The 24,659-nt window shown below is 37.9% G+C and overlaps 1 protein-coding gene across 2 annotated transcripts in view; it reads left to right on the top strand.

The window, feature by feature from the left end:
* Wdr7 (WD repeat domain 7) overlaps positions 1-24,659 on the top strand; it is a 277,717-nt gene that overhangs the window by 87,139 nt on the left and 165,919 nt on the right. The gene's annotated exons all lie outside the window — the stretch shown is intronic.

The following is a 24,659-nucleotide window of genomic DNA, read 5'->3' on the forward strand; positions in this document are numbered from 1 at the left end:
CACAAACTAGGATAATTATTGCATGTTTCTGTAACTTTGTACAAATTACAACTTTTGTACTCATGTGGTTAGGTTAAATGTACATTAGAAAAAGATTATTTTTCTTACCATAATTTTTTTTCTCTGATAAAAATGTTTGTCTTCAGTTAATTCAAGTCTTTATTTTTCTAAAAAATAAGTCGACAATTAAAATTTTATTTTGATTTATGTTAGTTACAGGCTATTTTCAGTTTTTAATATAAAGTCTTGATTAAACATTAAAAAAAACATTTTACTATAAATTTGGCCTGCATTTTATGTAGTGAAATCCTGGATTTTAAACAGTTTTTCCACTGTTCATGTAGAGAGGTACTTACCCACACCTTACCCATCCCATGTGTTATGATAGCAGTCTGTGCACTGTTTAAGAAGCAACATAAAAGTAAGATTAAGAAAAGTTTGTAACTATTAGAGCAGATTTGATTGCCAGATCAGCTGTGCTGACCCTGTGATGTAATCAGGCATGTGACCTTGGGGACTTGACCAAAGTTTTTTAGCCTCCTTCTTTTAGTTGAAAATCAAGATGCTAGGAGGCTCTGAAGAGTTGGAGTGGAATGAGTTGACCCTTGTGAAGTGTACAGGGTACCTTGCTCACAGTAAGCACTATTGATTTGCGATGTAAATAAAAATTAGAAGCATGTGGTCACATAGTCACATGACTAACAGGGGAATAAGAGTTTCTAATTAAAACATTTATCTACTTGAGTACCAGATATTTACTGAATTTCTAAAACCTTTTAAATAAATAACAAACAAACTTTAAAAAGCAACAATAATAATAATGATAACAACAATAAAAACAAAAAATCAACTCTCTCTCTCTCTCTCTCTCCCCCTTTCTCTCTCTCTCTCCCTCCCTCCCTCCCTCCCTTCTTCCTTCCTTCCTTGGTTTCTTGACACAGTGTTTCTCTGTGTGTAGCCTTGGCTGTCGTGGACTTGCTTTGTAGACCAGGTTGGCTTTGAACTCAAAGCAATCGCCATCCTCTTCCTCCCTGAATGCTGGGATTACAGTCTTGAGCCACCATTTATTCACTTTACATCCTAAGTGCATCCCCCTCCCTCATCTCCTCCAGGTCCCATCCTCTCGCCCGCTCCCCTTCATGGCCCTCCCCTAGTCTATAAGAGGGAGAGCCCTCCTTGTCAGACGTGCCAGTAAACCTTCCTTCACCCCAAAAGATTACTTAGGACCTACAACATATATGTACTTTACTTAAGATATTAGCCTTAAAATTCTTATGGGAATTTTTAAATAAAAATTTTAGAGCTGGTGGCTGTAGCTTTTCTTTTGGTAGAGTCTTTACCTGTTTTGATCCCCAGTACCTCAAAATAAAATAAAAATAAATTAAGAACAAATAAGATTTAAAAGTAAGTTTCCAGACTATATAGTTATGAAGATTAAGAAAGAAAAGAAGGGTTAGGATGAAAACCTCTCCAGTTTTGGAGTATGTGACTAAATAATCTGAAACACGCTCCTGGTTCCTGCCGTGAACCTTAATCTTGGAATGCAGGCCCGGATGATTAGCTGTGTCATAAGCCTTGCTGCATAAATCATCCTTAAGGGTCTGGGGGGATGGCTCAGTTGGAACTGTGTGATAATGTAATCCCTGTCCTGGGGAAGCAGGGCCCAGAGTATCTATGTTGCCCTAACTAAATCTGTGAGTTCTGTGTTTAGTGAGAAAGCTTATCTGAAAAATCATGTGAAGATCTATTGAGGAAGACACCGCACATGTCCTCTGCCCCCAGCATAGCAGCACCCCGCAGGCACACTCATACACATATTATAGTCTATTATATATAATTTTTATTTATATAAAATATATTTATGTATGTATACATGTGTATATGTATACACACATAAATAATTTTTAAAAACCTTCACAATTGAGGACAAACTATGAGTGAGGTATTTTACAGTAGGCTGAAGGTAAAACTACACAAGAGCTAGTCAGTACAGATTTTTAAAAGAGGAAAATTGAATTACTAAAATTTATAAAAAACAGAACCATTTTAAGACATTTAGCATGAACTCAGGCCATCACTAAAAGGACATGGAAAGCAGACGTAAATGGATGCAAGTCGAATGAAGACATTGTCCAAGCTTGGTCAGTGATTGCATGTAAAGATCTAAGAAACACATCAAAAAATGGTGCAGAGTTGTACTTTGACACTTTGGAAAACGAGATGCCATTATCATTTATATGTGATGCCATTTTATTTTCCTCCTAGAAAGAAGAGAATGGCGTAGGTACAGACTAAAGGCATAGTGTAGTATAGTTACGATTATTCCCAGAGCAGCAGTGGAAACACATCGTCGTGAGGTGTCAGTTAATAGGTCCAGAGTGGATAAAGTATATAGCCTAGTAATGACCATCATCATTTGAAAACTTTTCTGTATCAGACTTTTGCCCAGTACTTGCAAGGTCTATGATTTTTAATATAACCATTATGGTAACCTGTTAAAGTAGTTATTATTATGGTCATTCCTGTATTTTGTTTTCTTTCACATGAGGTAATAGGCTGAGGGGACTGAAAATTTTTCTGAAGGCCCTTCAGACACTTAAGTGACTGCTAGATTTCAAAACTCATTTTTCTTACCCCCTATTCATTCTATTTGACTCACTTCAGCTTTCCTTTCTTAGATCTTAACTGAGTGCAGATGTGTAAGAATTAGTAGACTAGACACTTGGCTTCTCTGGAACTACTATAAAATGGTGTTTTCTCCAATCATGTTATCTTTAACTGCAGCTCAAAATGAAGCAGAAAAATAACTGTAAGAAAATTACTTCTTGCTATTTACTATATTGTTGTTTAAACAAAATATGTTGCTCTTAAGTAAATTTAAATACTTCCCTTTTTAAAATTAAATCTTTCTTACTTAAGTATACTATTTTTGAGTACTTCAAAAGCTATGTGAATACTGGGTTACCTAACATTTGAATTTTATCTCCTGCTGTAATTTTGTGTGTGTGCAAGAAAAAAATAGGCATAAATTGTACTAAATGTAACTTAAACATCCCACATTATCAACTTTTGATCTAATATGTTAATCAATTCTGGAACTGTAATGCTGAGTATAAAATTAGTTTTACTTTCTTCTATTGGGAGCTTTCTGTTTAATAAAAGAGAGGCAAGCTAAAGGAGTAGGGATTCCGAACGTATTAAAGGAGAAGAAAGAATGTAACAAATGAGGAATGCCCACATAGGGCTGTTGAACAGATTTGCTGTCCGAGGGGATCAAGAGGTTATGGAGGCAGCTGGTAGGCAGCCCACACCTGCCACCCACCTGCTTGCAGTGAAGTCTCTCCCACCATTGCCCTCGGCGTTCACGGCGACGACAGTCACTGCGACATTTAAAGCATTGTTTTACAAACACAGGACCTATTTCTGGCATGAGAAACGTAGAAATAGAGAACATGCTAAACAGTCTATCTGGAAAGTACACCACTCATTAGCAATAGTCCTGTAATTTAACCATTCTAAGTACTTAAAAATATGCATCAACTATATAAGCAATATTGGAAGTGCCCAGTTTTTATAGAAGAGTTGTTGTTGTTGTTTCAGTTATTTCTTTGGGGAGCTCATGGGCTGTGATAGGTAACCTATAGGATCAGAGCTTGCATAGGTAGCAGCTTCCTCTCACTTTGCTGTCAGGAAGGGACAGGGTTGAGGATAAAATGATGCCAACCGGCCATGTTGATCATCCCCCTGTACCTTATGTAGGTGTGGTGTATAATTGCCCACTAAAAAGCTGTTTTATGCATTTGTGTGAAAGAAAGGAACACATGGGCCAAGGCCAGGTGCTTCTCTTGGCAGGCCAGAGCGTGTGCAGAGCACCCAGCATAGTGCATAACGTAAGTAGTGAGCGTGGCTGCTCAGCGCTTCCTGTCACTCTCCTTGTTTTGTTCTCCTTACGCTTCTGCTTCAGCATTCATTTAGGTTTCTATCTCCCAGGGACCCTGACAGTATTCTGTCAGTCACTAGGGAAGAAAATGCAACAGCAGTCTGCCTTAACTGACAGCCACAAAGTTTCATAAGACCCCTAAAGGCCACAGTTATTGAATGGCATGAGACTGTTACTTCAGGTGGTGTAGTTTTGTCTGGAAGCAGTCACCAATCATTGTTTCATCCATTGTGTGTGTGTGTATGTGTGTGTGTATGTATACATATAAAGTTTTCCTTCTATCATTCTGATAAAAAATTTGAGGGTAGATGTACTTTTATCCCTATTCTAATGGTAAATACTACAAACATTCTGCAACATATGGAAATATGTTGTACATTTTTCTGAGTCATCATTTGTGTGTGGTATATCACTTATAGTCCAAACGCTTTTATAGAATACTAAGAATTTTACTAAATAGGGATTAATGTTATTTTTGAAACTATTTAATTACAATGTAGATAAAGATAAATGTTGCCTGAGATTTATTTTGAATTGAAGATGTTTTCCGGAACCACCTTTTATATATTTCTTACTTGTAGCATTTTGATAATTGACTTTTTTTATGAGGTCAAGCACCTGCTGGTTTATGAAATATGTCCACATTTGCCCTTCATTCCAGTCAGTGCCTTCTCTGAAGTAAATGCTGATGGTCCCTGATTTCTTTTGGCCTGCAATACAGATTGACCTTATGGGGCAATAGGTCACAGGCATAATTATTTCTCATACATTGCATTCTGCTTTCTCGCAGTGCTCATCTCTTCTACCTTCAGAAACATTAGGCACATAAAATTCACTCTCATTATATAAATTAAAAATCTCTCCTAATGAGTCTCGGCTGTGATTTTCTTCAGTGCTGGTCAATGTAGTATTAATTTGTAAGTTTATCATCTCAGCTATTGATAGACGAATGTGTAACACATCGTGTTTAGTACATATTGATGTTATCAGGAAGCTCAGTCCTTTGTTCTTTTTCAGCCCCTGCTATTTTCGCTCCCTTTTGTGTTAGGTTGCCAGAATCAGACTCCTCCTGTACTCAGCTTGGAAATAATAGAATTTCTTTGTTCAACAAAAGACACTCTTAGTAAATGTTTTGGGTTTGACTTCCAAGAAACCATACTGTAATGTCTGCTTTTAACCTAGAATTGAAGTCTCACTTCTGATGGTTACAAAGTAGTGGTGACTCTGAGTACAAATATGGATGGATCAACAACAGATATGAAGATAAGGCGGTGATGTGTGTTTCCGATCTATGGAAAGTGTAACTGGTGAAGTTTTCCTAATGTTAGTGTGTGCTCTAGAAGGTAGATAGTGCCAGGGTTTATTGTGGGAGGAAGGTGGGAGGGAGGCTGGAAAGGGTTTGACATATGTTTTAATTGAATGTGGCTCCAGCTCTCATACACCTTGGACTACACTGCCCCCACCCCCGACCTCCAGCCTCCAGCCCCGCTCCATCCCTCCCTTTCTCCCTTTCTGTTTTCTTTCTCATATTTACATTTGTCTTGCATGTTTGGAACTCCCAGAGGTAGCCATGTTAGGGGAATGATTTTTCTTGATACTGAGAACTTTTAAAATTACTAAATATATGCTCATAATATTTTTATAATATATTTTTGTTTGAAATATTTTTGTTTTGTTTTTTTAAAGATTTATTTATTTTACTTATTGTATATCAGTATTTTATCTGCCAAAGAAGGCATCAGATCACATTACAGATGGTTGTGAGCCACCATGTGGTTGCTGGGAATTGAACGCAGGACCTCTGGAAGAGCAGACAGTGCTCTTAACCACTGAGTCATCTCTCCAGCCCCTGAAATATATTTTTTTTTAATGTTCCTATTTTTAAAACGTTTATTCTAAGCAGAGGCTGTCATTTCCACCCATGCCGGGGAGTGACTACTGCTTGCTTGTTATCGTAGACAACCTCTTGGCGAAGAACAACTTAAGTCGTGTGCCTCTTGCATTTCAGGTTATATTTCTTATAATTTTTCCATCTTTGTCTTTTTATAATTTAGCAGTTGTGATGAATATCCTTTTCACTCCTGATGGCTTCTGTCCTGATTTCTGATTTGCCGTTTGGACTTCTGTGGGAGTAGGGAAGCCAAGCAATCCACCTTATTGTGGTTAAATATTCAGTAAGGGTGAGCTGGCCAAGAATGAAGGCTGTAAGATGGAAAGCTCCGGGGCAGGGCTTTAGCGTAAGCACCTTACAGGACCTTCACTCTGTCTGCCCAAGTCACTTCTTTGGGAGTTTTATGGCATTCTGGCTATCCTTTTTTCTTTTAAGTGAGATTATACAAATTGAAATTGGTGAAGTGAAGGGAAAATTATTTGGTTAACTACTTCTTTTAGAATTCTTGCTTCAAAAGTCAGTTGGAATTAAAGGGTATGGTTTTCTCAGATTATCTGAAGAAATTGTAGCCATCTTATACTGAGTACTTTATGTATAAACCCTTCTGTGTACTAGGAGGCAGAAAGAATTAATCTCCAGATAAATTATAATCAGTGTACACTGCACATTGTATCTGCTTACAGTGTTTCATTGGGAGTTAGATATTTGTTCCTCCTTTTTCTTCTAGAGTGTCAGAGGAGTTGAGCTTAATTTTAAACACCATAGACTGATCATGTATTCAACAACAATAAATGATCCTGCTTATCTGCATTTGGCTGCCAACCTAATGGAATTTCTATGGGTGTTTGAAAGAAAATCCCTTCTACTTGACATGTTGTTTGAGGCATTATTTAATATTTTTGTGATTTTCCTTATATGAGTACAGTAGTCTTGGGAGCTAGAGTAGTAAAATGGCCAGTTTAAAATGAAAGCGTTTTTGTGTAGGTTGGTTATTCAGGCTTAGTTTTAATAGTAAAAAAGGAAGCTGTAGTTACGTGACACTGTAGGCTGGGAACTCTGCAGTATGTGGTTCTGAGAGGCAACACTGCTCCCTCTGGAATCAGAATGCTGTCTGCTCCTGGGCACTAAAGGGGCCCCTAGCACTGTAACAAAGGAAGGTGTGAAAGAGAGGACAATTCAACTGTCTGACCCATACAGCAGTGAGGAAGTGTGTGCCTCCTAGGCTGAGCCTCTGACAAGCCTCTCTCTATCTCAATGCACTTGGTCCTTTTCTGCAGAACTACTTGACCCAAGGGCTTATAATAATTTTGGCAATCCCCTCCTTTTTGGCTGTCACAAGTCTGTCCCCATCTCTCTCCAATGCAGTGGAGCAAAGCTTCTCCTAGATCTGCATTTTATGTTCAAACACCTAGGAGCCATACCTGGCTCCTTTCAGACATTTGTGCACTTTTACTAGTGGCTGTAAGCTTGGAAGCACTTAAGCCTATGTAGACTAATTTATAAAAGAGAACTGTCTATTCAACCTTTGATACGTGTTTTTAAAGTGATGCTTACATGGAAATGCATGGTAATACCTTTAGCTGAGATTCTAGTGGCCTTTGTGATAATAAATGACCTAATATCATTCACTCCAAAGAAGATAGTATTGATTTGTGTCATCATCCTCTTGCTTATCTGCTGAAGACAAAAAATTTATAATGCGAGTGGAAATAAAGTACTTTAGAAAACATTCCTGTGAACACTGGAACATGTTTTTCTAATAAAGCAAGTGTTCCAGTAGGGTTTTAATTGTAAACTTTGTACTAGCTTGAATGAGAAAGACCCCTATAGGCTCATATGTTGAATACTTGGTCCCTAGTTAGTGACACTCTTTTGGAAGAATTAGGAGGTGAGACCTTATGGGTGGAGGTTTGTCCCTGGGAGATGGCTGTGAGCTATCAGTAGCCAACAGCATTCCCACTTAGTTCTTTTTGTCTGCCTCCTACTTGTGGGTAAGGCTGCCAGCTACTTCTCCAGCACCATGCCTGCTGCCATGTTTTCTGCTATGATTATATATCTAATAGTAGTTTTTGTTCTAATATTATTTACACATTGTGGGACTAAAGTTCTCCAACTACATTAAATGCCTTTTTCCTTCCTCTCCCCCTGCTTTTTCATAGAGCATTTTTTCCTTTATTATTCTCTAGTGATGTTGTTTTGTTGATTTACTGCACTTACTATATTTATTGAGCATATTTTGATATGAATATGTATTTTAAATGATTCATGGTACATGGCATTTGCAGACTTTGTTAATATTTTTAGCACTTCTAGCACACAAATATAAAGAAAAAAATTTTTCTTTTTGTTTGAACACCTGAATTGACCCCCGCAAGATCGAGATTGATCTGGGTTCTTTCAGCCTGTTAAATGCCAATCCAGTCATCTGTAACAGTACTTAGTATTTTTGTAATTTTCCTTTACATGTTTTCTGTTTCTTCCATAAAACGTACCCATCACTTACAAAGATTTTCTTTGCTTGATTTAGTGATGAAAACAACCACAATCACCTATTTTTATTGCTTGCTTTAAAAACTTGACCCATAGTGAATGTCAAGTCTGTAGTCCTGGTTCTCTTGTTTAATCCTGTGGAAAGACTTTATAATTTACTGGGAAAAGATGATGAGACTTACATTTGGAACGTCTGTAGACTAAAGAACATCCAGCTTTAAGAAGGAATGTGGACGAGGGTGGATGATTCTTCATTTATGAACATTTCTGGTGATTTAAAAACATGATTAAATCCATCTTTGGGGCTGGAGAGATTGTGTGGAAATGAGAGAACAACTTTCAGGAGGTGGTTCTTCTGTCATGTGAACTCTGGGATGGAACTCAAGTCGCTGGGCTGGGTGGCAAGCATCTTTACACGCTGAACGATCTAATAGGTTCAGAAATGCTACATCTCTGTGCAATGGAATCAGTTTGCTGTTTTTGCCTCTTGTAGCTTTTGTAGTACCTCTTGAAACTCTTAGTGCTTAATTCACTGATACCATCTTTCTCTAACAAGTCATTTTTCCATGTATGTGCTTATAGTAACAGTGTAGAGGAGAGAGAGCTGGTGTAGAGTCAGTACACACTTCGTTATATCTAGACAGCTCCTCACTAAGATGTGTTTCTCAGTGACCCTATGGTTGTGTGTAATCTTTTGGGCCATACGTTCTTACTGCTTTCCCAGCGTGGAGCACTCTGCACAGAGCCACATGAGGGTTTGCATCTTGTAGCATTGCCTATTACAATGGGCTTGACATACAGTCTGAATAAGCTGTTTCACAGAAGCACAAGAAAGTTTTGACCATCCTACATATTTGTAGTATGCTTCATTATTTTCAGCTTTGTTTTATTTGTATTTCCCTAATTGTTCAATATGATGAAAACTTTTGGGAGTAGTTTTTGGCCATTTTTATTTCTTCTGAACAAAAAACAAACAGAGAACATCAGAATTTATGGTCAGTATACTTCAAATGGACATAACAAATATCTATAGAATATTCCACCCAAACACTAAAAATAAACATTCTATTCATATGCCTATGGAAACTTCTCTGGGACAGAAAACAGATCTTAACAAATTTATAAAAATTGAGATAAGTCCATGAAGCCCGTCTAACTACAGTGTAATGAAACTTCAAATCGATAGCAAATGAATTTCTAGTAATTACATAAACTCATGGAGATAAGACAACACATAATTGAATGATGAATGGGTAAGAAGAAATCAAGAAAGAAGTTCCTGGGGTGAAATGAAAATCAAAACACAGCCCATCCAGACCTTTGTGACGCATTAAAAGCAGCCCTGAGAATGATTTTTATAGCTCTAACACCCTGCTTTACAAAGTCAGAAAAGAAAGAATAAATCAAACCTAAATCTAATAGATGGCAAGACGTAAAGATCAGATTAGAGATTAATGACATAGAAACAAATAAAATAATTGAGAATTAACTAATCTAAGAGCTGGTTCTTTGAGAGGTAAACAAGATCCCCAGACCCTGGGCCTAACTAACAAAAGCAAGAAAGATGACTCAAATGGAAAGAACCAGAATGAACAAGGAAACATAACAACAGACATCAAAGAAATTCAGAGAATTATAAGGCAATAACTAAAAAGACTACTCTCTATTAAGTAATATGATCTTAAATAAGACACATTTTTAGATTCATCCAAGCCATGAAATTTAAACCAAGATAAGAAGGACAGCTTTACCAGACCCACCGCAACTGCAGAGACCACACAGTAATAAGCTGCCTTCCAACTAAACAAAGCAAAACAACAACAGAGCCCAGGGGAAGATGGATTCACAGTAGAATTCCGTCAGACTTTTAAAGAAGATCCATAGCCAATTCTTCTTAAATAAAAAAAAAAAAAAAAAAAGAAACAGAAAGAGCACTTCCAACATTTTTTCTACAAGGTCAATATTACTCTAATACCAAAACCAGGTAAAGACACCAATACCCCCAAATAAAACTATACGTCAATATCTCTGATGAACATAGATGCAAAAATTCTTTTTTTTTTTTTTTTTTTTTTTTTGGTTTTTCGAGACAGGGTTTCTCTGTGTAGCCTTGGCCATCCTGGACTTACTTTGTAGACCAGGCTGGCCTCGAACTCACAGCGATCCGCCTACCTCTGCCTCCCGAGTGCTGGGATTAAAGGCGTGCGCCACCACGCCCGGCAGGCGTGCGCCACCACGCCCAGCGATGCAAAAATTCTTAATAAAACACTTGCATACCAAATACAGGCCATATAAACAGATCTTCTACCTTCATTAAGTAGACTTAGCCTAGAGATAAATGAGAGTTCAACAAAGGTCAGTCAGTAAATGTAATAAATTGCATTTATTGAATTAAAAGACAAACATCACACAATCATCTTGATAGGTGCAAAAGTAACCTTTAAAAAAACCCAACATGCCTTCATGATAAAAGCCCTAAAAAGAGTAGGATTGAAGGACAAACACCTTTACATTATCAGGGTTATGACAGGTTCATAGCAACATCTTCCTAAAAAGATAACTCTTAAAAAGCCCCAGTAGAAGCAAGATCTCCACTATCTACCCTCATGGTGATTGAAACACTAGTCAGTCCTGTAAGACAAGAGAAGGAAATTAAAGCAAAAAAGAGGGAAAGATAAGTCAAAATATCCCAAGTCGCAGAATACATATTACGTATAATACATCACAAAAATTCTACTAGAAAACTTCTAAAAATGATCAACAATTTCAGCAAAGTGGCAAGATAGAGAATCGACTCACACAACTCAGCAGCTTTTCAGTATACCAACAGCAAACACGCTGAGCGTGGGATCATGTGCTTCCACTCACAACAGCCTCAAAACGGCACTTTTTCTTGTATTAGTTGGCCACTTATATATCTTCTTTGGAAGTGTATTTTTTGTGCCCATCACCCACTTTAAAATCCTGTTGAAATGTTTTTGAGTTATAACCATTTATTTTGAGACATTATAACCTTTGGCTGGCTTGGAGCTCACTGTGTTACACACGGAAGGCCTTGAACGTGCAGTGATGCTCTTACCTTTCCTGGGATCCTAGTCGTGTGCCATTCCCCCAACCTTGGAATTGTTTATATTTACTGTATATTAACTTCTTAGTAGGTGATTTCCTTTCTCACTCATGACTGTGTCATTGCACAGGTGGTTTACCTGTTTGTAGTTTTGTTGTGTGTGTTTTTCTTTTTTCTTTTTTAGTATCATTTCCAAGAAATCATTGCTGTATTTGACACCATGAAATTTTTCTCTTGTTTATTTTTTTTTGGTCAAACTTTATAGTATTAGGTCTTAACATTTAGATATTTGAATCATCTGAGTTAATTTTTATATATGATATAAACTCAAAATTCAACTTAAACTCTTGCATGTAAATGCTGTGTAGTTTTCAAAACATATTTCTGTCTTCTATGCCTATTTTAATTTAACATAATTACACATATGCATGTATATGTTTAAACAAAACCATTTAGCTTTTGTCATTAAACGTAAATTGGATGCTGAGATATTTCTTATTCTTCCTCAACTTTTTAAAATATATGTTTGATACTTCTTTTGTTATGTTTGGCTTTTGAAGTCGACATGTGGGTTGATGGATATTCTGGTTTTGTCTCATCTTTGGTATTATGTACAGGGTGGCAGTGAGTAATCCCAATCAAGTCTTCGGTTTTGATAGTGTATCTTAATATATTCCTAGAAGCGAAGGTTCTGAGTTTAAAGAGAAATGCCCGTATGTCTTTCCAAGTTGTTTTTTTTTCCCCTCATGGGTTGGATTGTTTTGCACTTGAAACAGGTAAGGCTTTGTCTTCCAGCACCTTTTATAGCTGAACATAGCCTTCAACTCTTGGAGGCTCATATCTGTGAGAGATGAAAAATGAAATATCATCTTGATTTTGCTTTCACTTTTTGTTAGTGAATTTGTTTTCAAGCACAAGTTCACTTCCTTAGCTCTTTTTGTAATAGTATTAACTCTATTTATAAGTTTAAAATATTATCTAGTTTTTCATATTATCTTCTATGAGCCCATAAGCATAGAGAGTTGTAAGGGAAGAGTGCCAGCTAACCCAGGACAGTGGCTCAGCAGGTAGGTACGCTGCACAGGTGTGATGACCAGAGTGTGATGCCAAGGACACATGCAGATGAGGAAGGAAGCAACCAACTCTGCAGGCTTGTCTCTGACCTCTGCACTTGTAAGGCGGCATGCATGCCCACACAGCAGACACCTGACACACGGACACACACAATTAAAACAGTTAAAAAAAAAAAAGAGCATGGTTGCCTGATTTAAAGGTATTTTGTTTATATTTGTAGAGTGGGCTTTAAAAATAAAGTTTACATCCTCTTTTTATATTGAAGTATCTTGGTTATAGTAGTGCGTGTCTGCACAATTATTCTTTCTATAATGTTGTTCTGCAAGTTAATTCTTTAAAAGCTCCACCAGAGGCAATGATGAGTGCAGCCTTAGTGAATTCAACTTTTCATTTTCCTCTAAATCATGAGTTAGCTATGAATAGCTTTTAAAATGAATTGTGAGGTTTAATTAGTGTCGTGTAGTGGAATAGTAAGATGCTCCTATAGATATGCTGTGCTCATTACAGAGCCCGAGTCTGATGTCTGCAGCCGCTCCGCTCCGCCGTCTTCCCAGGCTGAATTAACTGTATTTCACAAAGCTGCTTATTTAGTTTTCTCTGAGGCTTACCTCTTCACTAGTTTCCTTATATTTCACCCAGGAAGATAGTTTTATATTTTATGACATAACCTATTTGACTCTGATCTGAAGCTACCTAGGCTTTATACAAATAAATGCATAGAAGTAGCCCACAGATAATATCTTCTTGATTATAAGATAAAAAACTTTTAATTCTTAGATTTTTTGACATATATTGTTTATGAAAAGTGATATTTCATAATGATTGTATTTTTCCGCACCAAATGCCCTAACAACACGAAGTCCTTACTAGACTGTTGATAATTACTAGACCTTGTTACATTGTTTGTTGCTTTGCCATTCTAGCATGTGCCCGAAGGTTCTCTTTTCATTTGACACTGGTGTCCATTTGATGTGGCATTGTTGATTAAAATAGCATCCTAATATTTTCTGGCACATGCTTTCACGTCTGGCACATGCCTGTCTTCCTCCTAGGGTTCTCATGGCTGTAAGGAGCCTGCAGAGCCGTTCGTAGAGACAGCAGTCTAGGTGCTCCGTGTGCTTGCTGCTCCTGGGCTCACAGATTGTAGATCCCTGTAGTGCACAGAACTGAGAACCAGTCTAACTCATGTTTGTTCTGGCGTTTGCCCTCTGTCCTCTGCTCTTCTTTCCTTCTTTCCTCTGTCTCCCTTACGTCTGTTTCCTGGCTGTCTTTACTGTTTTTTAAAATAAACCTTAGTTCAAATAAATGTTTCCCATTTTTATTCACACAAGGATTTATTCTAGTCCTCCTCTTTCGCTTATTTGTAATTTCTTTCTCTGAATAAAATTAAGCTGTTTTTCATTATGTACAGTAGATTTGTTTGTTTTCCCTAGCCTTAGACTTCATGTAATTTAGAGTTTCTAACACATACCTTGTAAAAAAACAGTTAACACTAGGGTGCAGTATTTGCGTACGATTCTTTCTTGATGTGTAGTTTTGTATTATCTAGTTCTTTGGCCTATTTCTGTAGTCCTTAGTTCAGTGTCTTTTATGGTTTTCATCTTTTGGTGATCTTATGTAGTAAGATTTGTAGGATTCATTAGTAGGAGTGTGCACCTCATCCAAATTTCCCTGCGTTCTGGTTAATTTATTATTTTAAACATTTGTATTGATTAAGGATTTCTCTGTCATATTTAGATCTTTAGGATATGACACATCAATAGATTTTACTGTTTACTACCACTGTCTTAAAGACAGCCTTCCCCACCTTTTAACATTTTCCTGGTGCAGTTCTTTGTAGTCAAGGCAGCTCCAGTACTATGCTAAACTCACCCACATTCAAAACTGAATGTAGTACAATACGCTTACTGTGTTTCATTGTGTTTCCATTTGGTTAAAGACAGAGACAAAGCAACCTTCCTAGGTTGCTAGGAACCGTTACTTTTGTGGGTTGTTTCTCAGAGACTGTAGATTTAGGTAAACCCCGTGGCCTCATGCTTGTTTTCCCATAGTGGCTTCTGGCTGTCTACCTTAATGGAAGTCCTGCAGCTGTGCTGCTAACCGTGAAGAGAATGCGTGGGGTCCTCCCGCTTCACCTCAAATGTGAAGTCTTAAGAGTTAATCTCAGTGTGAAGTCACCGACTTCAGCACCTTTTAATTATGCATATTAGCGGTTCTACTCTTTTTACCACACTGGAACCAGGTGGATGCCTTGAAGGAGTCAGGCTTATGTGCTTGCTGGTCGTGGTGGCACCAGCCTTTAGGCTCAGCACTGGGTATCAGGGTCGGGTGGGTTTCTATAAATTCAAAACTAGCTTGGCTTACATCGTGAGTTCCAGACCAGCCAAGGCTACATAGTAAGACTCTGCCTAAAAACAAAACAAAACAAAGTAAAACAAAGCTTATTCCTTTTCTACCTGTGTTAGGGTTCTCTAGAGGAACAGAACTTATAGAATCCATATATATTAAAATGGGATTTAGTAGAATGCCTTACAGGCTGTGGTCTGGCTAGTCCAACAATGGATGTTTCCCAATAGAAAGGCCCAGAATCTGATAGCTGTCCAGTCTATGAGGCTGGACGTCTCAGTATCTGAGGGAAGTCTGCAGAAGTAGGTCCTAATGTTGGTGGAGGAGTGCCTCAGCAGCAGAGTGATAAACTTGCCATGAAAGTGAGAGCACGCAGGGAAGGGCAGGCTTTCTTCTTCTGTGTCTTCTTCTGTGGGCTGAACCCAGAAAGTGTGGCCTAGATTTAGTGGGGGTTTTCTGACGTCCAATCAAACATCCCTCATTGTGTGCCCAACTGCTTCTGGTTTAGTCAGCTCCAGATGCAGTCAAATTGACAGCTAGACTCAGCCCTCACAGTGCTTCCCAGCTTCTGTGAACGACTTGTTTCTTACTAGCTGTTGGGCCCCACAGCTGATGTCTCCTCAGCTTTATTCCCCACTTGTTGTCACTCTTGACTTCTTGCTCTTTAGGGTCTCTTGGTCTGCTGCTCTTTCTTCTAGCAATTTCCCTCAATCTGTGTCATTGCACTGCACACTGTGCATGCCCTTCCGGACCCAAATCAGATGTTTCTGGCTTTGAGGTGTTCTCGTCTTCATATCACTCTCACAGTGTTCCTCGATCTCCCCCCTCATTTATAAATGATCTTTGCTTACACCATAATAAGTCTGCAGTAGTCCCATGGCTATCAGGTCCTCCAGTTAAAAGTTTCTGTGTTTCCCCTCTGGTTTTGTTCCCTTTGCTTAGTAAGCCAGTCATCCTCAACACACACACACCCCTCAAATTTAAATGAAGGGACAAATTTTTCTCTCCATTTGTATTGCTTCTAGTTGGAAAAACAATCTAGAAAAGTGATTTTCCAAACTTTTAAAAAATGCTTATTCTTCAAATGCAAACTAATGTAAAACATGTATATACCTCTTCATGCACTTACCCAACTGCTCCGTGAGGTAAGGTGGGGATCTCTGTCTAGGAAAACATTTAGCCTGAAAAGTTAGTAGCTCACCACCACATCCATTTACAACTCTCTGTGTCAGTACAGGAGAGCTTCTCTCAACACAGGTGAAGGCATTTCTCACGTGTCCACCCCCACGCTGCTCCCTCACACCAGCCTCTGAGGCTGAGGCTCTCTTTTCAGCTCATGCCTTGCCCTGAGGGGGCTTGTTCAGCAGGAGCCTGAGTGCTCCCAGTCTTCACAGAAATGTGAACACTTTGCACAGTGTCTTACCATATGAGCAATGCTCTGTCCTCCATTGCAATTAAATGTAGCTCATCCTTTAGATCCAGCCCAAGACTCAGCTCTTCACTGCTAAAGCCGTTACCTTTGCTGCCTGTCTTCACTGTCACTGGCTCTAAAGCACCTTACATTAAATATGCTTAGCATGTGTATATTAGATACAGTTTGTGCAGTTTGCTTTTCTGTGCTCACAACCACTGCTAGTAGCTGACGAGAGGAAGGAGAGAGGCAGAAAGGGAGAGAAATAGAAGGGGAAAGAGAGATACAGAAAGAATGTGGATCTCTGAAGGGTTTCAGTGACAAGTTCTTAAGCAGTTCTGAGATGCATAATTCTGCTCATAATTGAGGTTTCAAATCAGCCACATTTCAGTGTTAGTGTGTGCCGGGACAGTTTTGTCTTTGTTTTTGCAGCACCTAGAAGGTCAAACCATATGAGTCTTTCTTTCATTTGTGTCTTCTGAAACAACAAAAAAAATTGCCTTTATTCCACTTGTAGCCTGCAAATTAAACAAATCTTTGAAAACGTGCCTATGTGAATTTAAACTTTTAGGTATCACTTTTACTGTGTATCATTTCCAGTTCTGTTGGAAAAGAGGAATAATAAAGCTTTATGCTCTCACATTAATAATCTGTTGAGCTAGTACACTACTTGTGGGTTCTATTACTTTGTCATTTCCCAGCTTGTTTTGCAGCTTTCAGGATGGTTTATAATTAAGTATTTTTAATGATAGAAGTTTCACAAATATTTCAAAATATTAGATAGAAAAATGTATCTCCTTAATTAAACATGAATTCTCATGTTACCAAGTAATTATTATATTCTGATTTAATCTTAAACTATTTTAATCATATTTTTATTTCTCTAGTTGCATTGTGCCTTTCCTTACTAAGCTGGCTTGTTTCTGATAAATTGAAAGGATCTTTATTCAAAATAAGGGATAACTACCTTTTAAATTATTTTGTATGAATTCTTTTCATAAGACAACATCTATATAGTGTTCTAATTTCTATTTTTCATACTTAGAGAAGGAAAAGTAGATACTGTGTCTTTAATGGAAAGCAAAAGGTTATCTTGTATGGCCTTTGTGTGTATGTGCTGATGTGAATGTAGGCAGCCAGACAGGCAGTGTGTGCAGAGAGACTAGGGAACGGCTGCGGATCGATACATGTGGTGTGAAGTGAATTAATGTGAGGCAGGCCGTCTGTCTGTCATGAGATGGTGGGCAGTGTGGAACAGTGCTGGTCAGTCACTGCACAGATCTGCTTCCAATGAATGCTGCCTTCTGCTGCAACTGGAGACAGTCACACATTCCCTTCATGCACAGTAAATGTTCACATCAAACCATCGCCTCAAGTGTACTTTAATTAGATCACTGGAAAATCGCAGTTGTGAGAAACTGAAGAAATAAGAATACCTGCTATTGTTTTAGATATATTTTTCAATCTCACTGGAAGCCTATATTTTATGAGAATGAGAAATATAATTTTTATTAACATTTTGTATGATTTTATTCTTCACTCTAACAGCATTACTCTTTCCATCTAATCTTCAGTAAAATAATAAAGGTACAGTGAACCGACTGGTTTTATATCCCAATCTTGGTTAACATGCTGCATTAAGAAATCTTACAAAATTAAAATTAGTATTTTATCTTTGCTCACCTTGTTAGTCACATGACACTATAGACTTCTCATGAGTTCATTTTAATGTCTATAAAGATAATATGTAAGACATGAAACATACATTTTAACTAATATCTATATTTTACTGTTGAAATAAAAATAAAAGCATATTTTATGTGTCCAGGGCCTCACCTGTAAGTCTGTGCACCATGTGCATGCCTGGTGCTCTCATAGGTCACAAGGGGCTTCCGGTCCTACTGAATTAGACCTACAGATGCTATGTATCTCTGTGTGGGTGCTGACAATTGAACCTGGGTTCTCTAGAAGTGCAACTTGTGCTCTTAGCTGCTGAGCCATTTCTCCACCTCTTCTTGGTGAAATTGAAAGGATAATATTAGTCTATTGATTTTGAAGACCATATTTTTATATTTACATTAAAAACATTCTTCTACTAATTAAAAGTAACATATATATATATATATATATATATATATAATCACATATAATATGTATAACACACACATACATATAAGTGGAAACATTTAATTAACATAGGTCTTTGACACTAATAATTGACTTTGGTATATAGAAATCAGTAAGGTCTCATAAAAGTCTTCCTATTAAGCCAGCTGTGGTAGCAGACACCTTTAATCACAGCACCCAGGGAGGCAGATGCAGGCAGATTTCTGTGAGTTGGAGGCCAGCCTGCTCTACAAAGTGAGTCCAGGATAGCCAAGGTTACACGGAAAAATTTTAATTTCCAGGAATATTTCTCCCTTTTTGTTTTAAAATAATGAACCACAAGGAAATGATCTTATGCTTTGAAAAGCTTATGCTTTTTATATCATTAAGACACTAATTTTCTCTTGTCTTTGTATTTCACTGGAAACAATACTACAGGGGTTAGGAAGATGGTTTCATTAGGTAAAATGCTTGTTGCACAAACATGGGCCCCTGAGGGCTAGACATAGAGCTTGGCGGTTAGGATCACACACTGTTCTTCAGATCCCAGCACCCACACCAGGCATCTCAATAATACATGTAACTGTTAAGTTCCGGGGATCCTGTGCCCTCTTCTGGCACTCATAGGTTCTGGAAATACATGTGGTACATATGCATTCATACAGACACTAATGAAAGATATAAATAAATATTTAAAAAGCTTAAGAACCTAAGTTCAGATCTCTAGTACCCATGTAAACCAAAGTGCAGCAATGCAAACCTGTAACCCCCAGTGTTTGTGGAAGCAGAGTCATATGTATCTGATAGGCTTGCTGGCCTACCCTGCCAATCAGTGGGCTCCAAGTTCTCAGAATAAGCCTGTGTCAAAAGATAAGATGTGGGGGTCGGGGTAGAGAAAGATAAAGGAAGATACCCCATGTTAAGCTAAGGCCTCCACAAATACTTGCATTGACAGGCACATCTGTATGTGTTCTCATACATGTACACTCTTCATACACACACAGAGAAAATATTTTCTCATAATCTTCAGCTCTGTTTTATGACTCTGTTACAGTGTTGTCTTATATCTTTTCAAAATAGTTAAGTTTACTATAGTAAATTATATCACCTAGGCTCCTAGTTTTGAACAATGTGGTCATGGACACACTCCCACAAGCAGGATATAGATTAGCTTTGTCTTTGAAGGTTGATTTATCAAATCCTTTGTTATATACTCTTAGCCCCCACCAGCCACTAACACTGTGATGTCTGTCTGCTTTAAAAGAGTAAATTTCACGCATCTAAATAATGTGAAGACCAGAAAGGAGCCAAGTTACGGTTTTGGCTTTGTAACAGTGCTGTGATGCTACCTTTTTGCGGATAGAGAATAACATGTTTCACATTATTTTAAAATGCTATTGATCTTTATATGGCCTGAAATTTTAAGTTATTTCCTGAAAACAGACTGCTAAAATTGGCTTTGATGGAGGATTTGATGAGAGTGTTGAGATTTGGCTGTCTATCTTGAGCACCTCTAGGCATCACTGTTTTCCATAACATTTAGAGAGTCTTAGAGAATTGGTTGCCATCAATGCATGGCCCTATGGGAGTTACAACATTGAGCTTTACCTATTGGTATCTACATAGCATTGAAAATTATGAAGGTTAACAGTTATAATTGCACATTCAGGTAAAACCAGGATTATAGCTTAAATGGTTTTTTTAGAGCATGCATTCATGGGTTGATGTTGTTGTTGTTTAGTTGATACAGTGGTAATCAGTCCTAGCACTACACTAAGGAGGTAATGGCAGGAGGATCGGAAGTTCAAGGCCGTCTTCAGCCACATAGCAAATTCCTGGCTATGTAAGATGCTACCTCAAAACAAAAACAAAACGAAGCAAGAATAAGTTAGGTATTCCTGATAGAAGAAAATTCTTGCAGGAATTTCACTCTCCTTCTGCATAAATACTCTTTGTTAATTTTTTCTTCTACAGTTTTTGGGGAGTCCCACAGTGTACGCACAGTGGCATAGGTGCCCTGGTTGATACAGAATGTTAGAAAGCCAGGCTAGCTTTATGAGTAGCCTTATGGAGGTATAATTCATTAACTAAACTTTCCCCAAATACACGCAATCTGGAGAGCTCTTTGCTTTTTCATACAGCTGTGCAGCCACCATCACAGTCCAGTTTGGAAAATGCACACCTGAAGGCCAGCCCCACCACTCAACAGCGTTTGTCCTGACTCCCCACTCCCGCTCATCCTTAGGCCACTGTGCTGGTCTCCTTTCTGTCTCAATAGATTTCACTGCCTGGCTGTTTGGGAACATACGATGAGGTAATTTCTTGAAGTTTCTAGTGTGTATATTGCAGCAGCTCTCAGAACCCCATCTTCCTGTATCACTGAACGGCACTCCACTGTGTGGCTATGTTATAATTTGGAGCAGTTAGACCATTTGTAGTCTCACCACTTTTTGGCTTTTGTAGATAATGTTGCCGTGTGTACTTACGGATTGGTTTTCATGAGGACATATCATTTCAGTCCCTAATAATAATTGCTGGATTGTATGTACTTTGCTTAATACATAGGAGGAATTGGAACACTGCTCTCTGTGAGAGTTGGAAGTTTATTGTACAGTCTATGTACTGGTCTCTTGTTGGGTATATGGTTTTTCAAAACCTTTTTTCTCTGGTCTTTGTCTCGTCTTCCTCCTCCCCCCATTAATAGGATTTTTGCAGAACTAACGTTATTATAATCCTGATGAGACCCACTTAATCCATATTTCTTTGTATGGATCATGCTTTTAATATCAAGTCTAACCTTAGGGCTTAATGATATTTTCATTAAAAAATTCTAATTGTTTTACATTTTGTATTTACATAATTCCTTTGGAGTTAATGTTGTATAAGATATATGCTTTAGCTGGGATGTGCTTTCATCTTAATGATCCATATGTAAGAGCTTCATATCCATTGTGGCAATATTGAGAAGTGGAAGAGCATTTCAAAGGTGAGGCTGGTAAGAGGTTGGGCAGTTATTGCTGATGTCCTTTGAGAATGATTGGGGGAGTTCTATGGGGCCCTGTGCTTGCTTTGCCTCCTTATCTTTCCACACTCAAGCTGTTATAACCCTATATACCATTGACTATGAAGTCCTCACCAGAGCCTCCTGGCATGCCAGCACCAGGTCTTGTTACTCCAGAAGAGATATACACAGGGGACTTTTATTAAACTGGAAATAATATGAAATTCTTAGGTAAATGAATGGATCTAGAAATTATATTAAGTGATAATAAATTTGACTAGACAAAGAAAAACAAATATTACATATACTCATCATATGGGGAACCTAGTTCTAATTTATGTTTACATTTCAGACACATACACACAAAAACAGATACATGTAGGCACACACAGACACACACAGATACACATAGACACATATAGACATGCACACACACACCCCCATGTCCGCGCCCCCTCCATGCAGACACAGTGCATGTATGTAAAGGATATGAAGCTAGAAAGTGTCAGTGAGGTAGAGTTTGTAGAGCCCTTGCAAGAAGAAGCTTCAAGGTAGGGATGGTGGTAATATGAATGATTCAGGGTTTATCTTTTATTCTGCAATACTAATTTTTGTAGTTGTCTTTTGAAATTCTCCGGAGTTTTTACATTGGCAACCATTTATTTCTTGAAATAGTATCTTTGGGGAGACAGAACCAGAATCAATAGGTCGGTGGATGGATGGATGGATGGATGAATTGGTAGGTAGGTGGACAAGAGGTCATTACCTGAAAGGAATTGGTTCATGAAATCAAATAGGTTAAGTCTCACCATAGATGATGTACAAGGCAGAGTTCGAAGAAAGTTAGTGTCAGGGCTCAGTCTCAGTGTGAAAGTCCAGGTGGCTTGCAAGCTGTCTACATGTATGAACTCAGGCAGGTTAGTGCCCAGAGATGAACATCATACTGGGAGTTTGCACTGTTCTTTTCAAAGTGTTCATATTTTATCTTCTGTTCTGGTATTTGATAGCGTTTGTCATATTGTTAAGTAGGCAAATGTGGTCAGAGTGTGATCTTTGCTTATTCCTGATTTTAGTGTGGAAGGGATTAGATTTCATTCATTAAATATAAGTGTCAGCTGCAGAATTACTAGACATCTTTCTACAAGCTGAAGAAATTCCCCTCAGTTCCTGATTTTCCTAGTTTTAAAAAGTCATCTTAAAGATGTGTCGATGTTTGTCAAACAATTACTATGATCTTATGATCTTCTTTAGCTCACTCTGTGGATTAAACTGGTCGGTTTTAAAAACTGAACCAGACTTGTATCCCTGAGGTAAATTCTTCTTGGCCGTGTTATATAAGCATGTATATATATTCCAACCCTCTACTTGTTTAATTCACTCATTAATTCCCCTTTCTCCCTCCGTCCCTCCCTTCCTTCCTTTCTTTCTTCTTCTTCTTCTTCTTCTTCTTCTTCTTCTTCTTCTTCTTCTTCTTCTTCTTCTTCTTCTTCTTCTTCTTCTTCTTCTTTTTTTTTTAGACAGGGCCTCACTATGTAGCTTGGCTGGTCTTGAACTTTGCTATATAAACCAGTGTAGCTTCCAAATCACAGAGATCCACGTGCCTGTCTCCTGAGAGCTGGGATTAAAGGCATACACCACCTGTTTAACCCCTGTTTGCTAGTATTTCATTAATGATATTTGGCATTCTAGTCATGTGAGATCTCAATGGACAGTGTTTTGTTTTTCTTCCAAGTTTTATTACCCATGGTACTGAAACACATCCATCAAAGAACCAATATAAATTTTTGGTCTTTTGACCTCAGTTCCATTGTGATATATGTGTTTTGATCTTAAAACTCTATCCACAATCCTGAATGTCTCCAGCGGAATGGATGGATGCCTTGTACAGCTCTAGAGCTCTATGGATGGTTTGACAACATTCGCACGGTGCTGCATGCATTTGAGTCTTCATAGCTATGCTGTAAAATGCTGTAACACCACCCATCCTGTCCCAATAATTCACTTGTACGAGAGAACCTTGTAATGAAAAGACTTGGGGTTTTAGCTCAGAAGGCCTGCATTTCTGCTCTGGCTCTAGAACTTAGCAGTAGTGTTACGTTGAGTTCTTTATCTTTGTCTGGTTAAATAGGATGGACATAAATGGTTTACTTATATGCCTCAACTTTCACTTTCATTGAATTTCTTAATTTCATAGAAAATGAAAATACAGATGATCATTACTATCCAAGTTTTCTTCAATGTCTTTAGCTTCTCTGATTGTTTCCAATTGCTGAGTGCTAGGAAAAAATGAGAGTGAGATTTCCAAGGTTATATTTTAATTCAATTATATGAAAGAATGATCTTTGATTTTTAAAAATTATTTGAACAATGTGTCTTTTTAGGAATGCATTGTTTCCTTTTCTTTTTTTCTTTTTTCTGTTTTTTTAAAGATTTATTTATTTATTATTATGTATACAGTGTTCTGCCTGCATGCACACCTGCAGACCAGAAGAGGGAATCACATCACATTACAGATGGCTGTGAACCACCATGTAGTTGCTGGGAATTGAACTCAGGACCTTTGTTGAGAGCAGGTGGCGCCCTTAACCACTGAGCCATCTCGCCAGCCTTTGTTTCCTTTTCTATCTTCTTCTTTTTGTGATTATTTTCTAAGTATATGGTATAGATTAAATAATATATTTTTAATAAATCCTTCCTTCATCTTAAAATTGATCTTGTGTACCCAGCAATAATTATACTAACATAAAGTGGTAACATCATCATCTTCTATTCACTGCGGACCAGTTTTTGGTATTATCATTTCCTCTTTCTTTCCCTTAGTTCTTTACCTCCTCTGCCCCTCCCCTTCCTCCATGAAACAGCTCGACAAGTGATGCTATTATGATGGAGCATCCTGTTTTACATATTCAGTCTTTAGGTCTTCTGGTCACCTACTGATGTGTCCAGCTTGACATCATTTCCAATGGTGAATGAGTTAAGGTTTTTTTTTTTTTTTTTCCCTCTGGGTGCCTTTAGTAAGCCTGGAGAATTGAGTAGGCCAGTCTACTGTATACCAAAAGAAATCCTTCAGTATCTATAGTGTTTAGTTTCTAAAACAGTTGGGCGGCTCCCACATAAGCAAATATTAAAGTAAGTCTTTAAAAGACTTGAATAGAAGTCTATAGTAGCCATGATAGACTATATAAAAACACTATAAAGTCTACTTTTTTATTGCCAGCTTTGAAATAATATGGTAAATGCAAATTAACAATAGAATACATCTTCAGAGAGAGAGAGAGAAATATGGCTATGCAGGATCAAGATATTTGTGTGAACTAGCAGAATGGAGCCTGT

Source organism: Acomys russatus, chromosome 20, assembly GCF_903995435.1.
Source record: "Acomys russatus chromosome 20, mAcoRus1.1, whole genome shotgun sequence".
In the NCBI taxonomy this organism is placed as follows: Eukaryota; Metazoa; Chordata; class Mammalia; order Rodentia; family Muridae; genus Acomys; species Acomys russatus.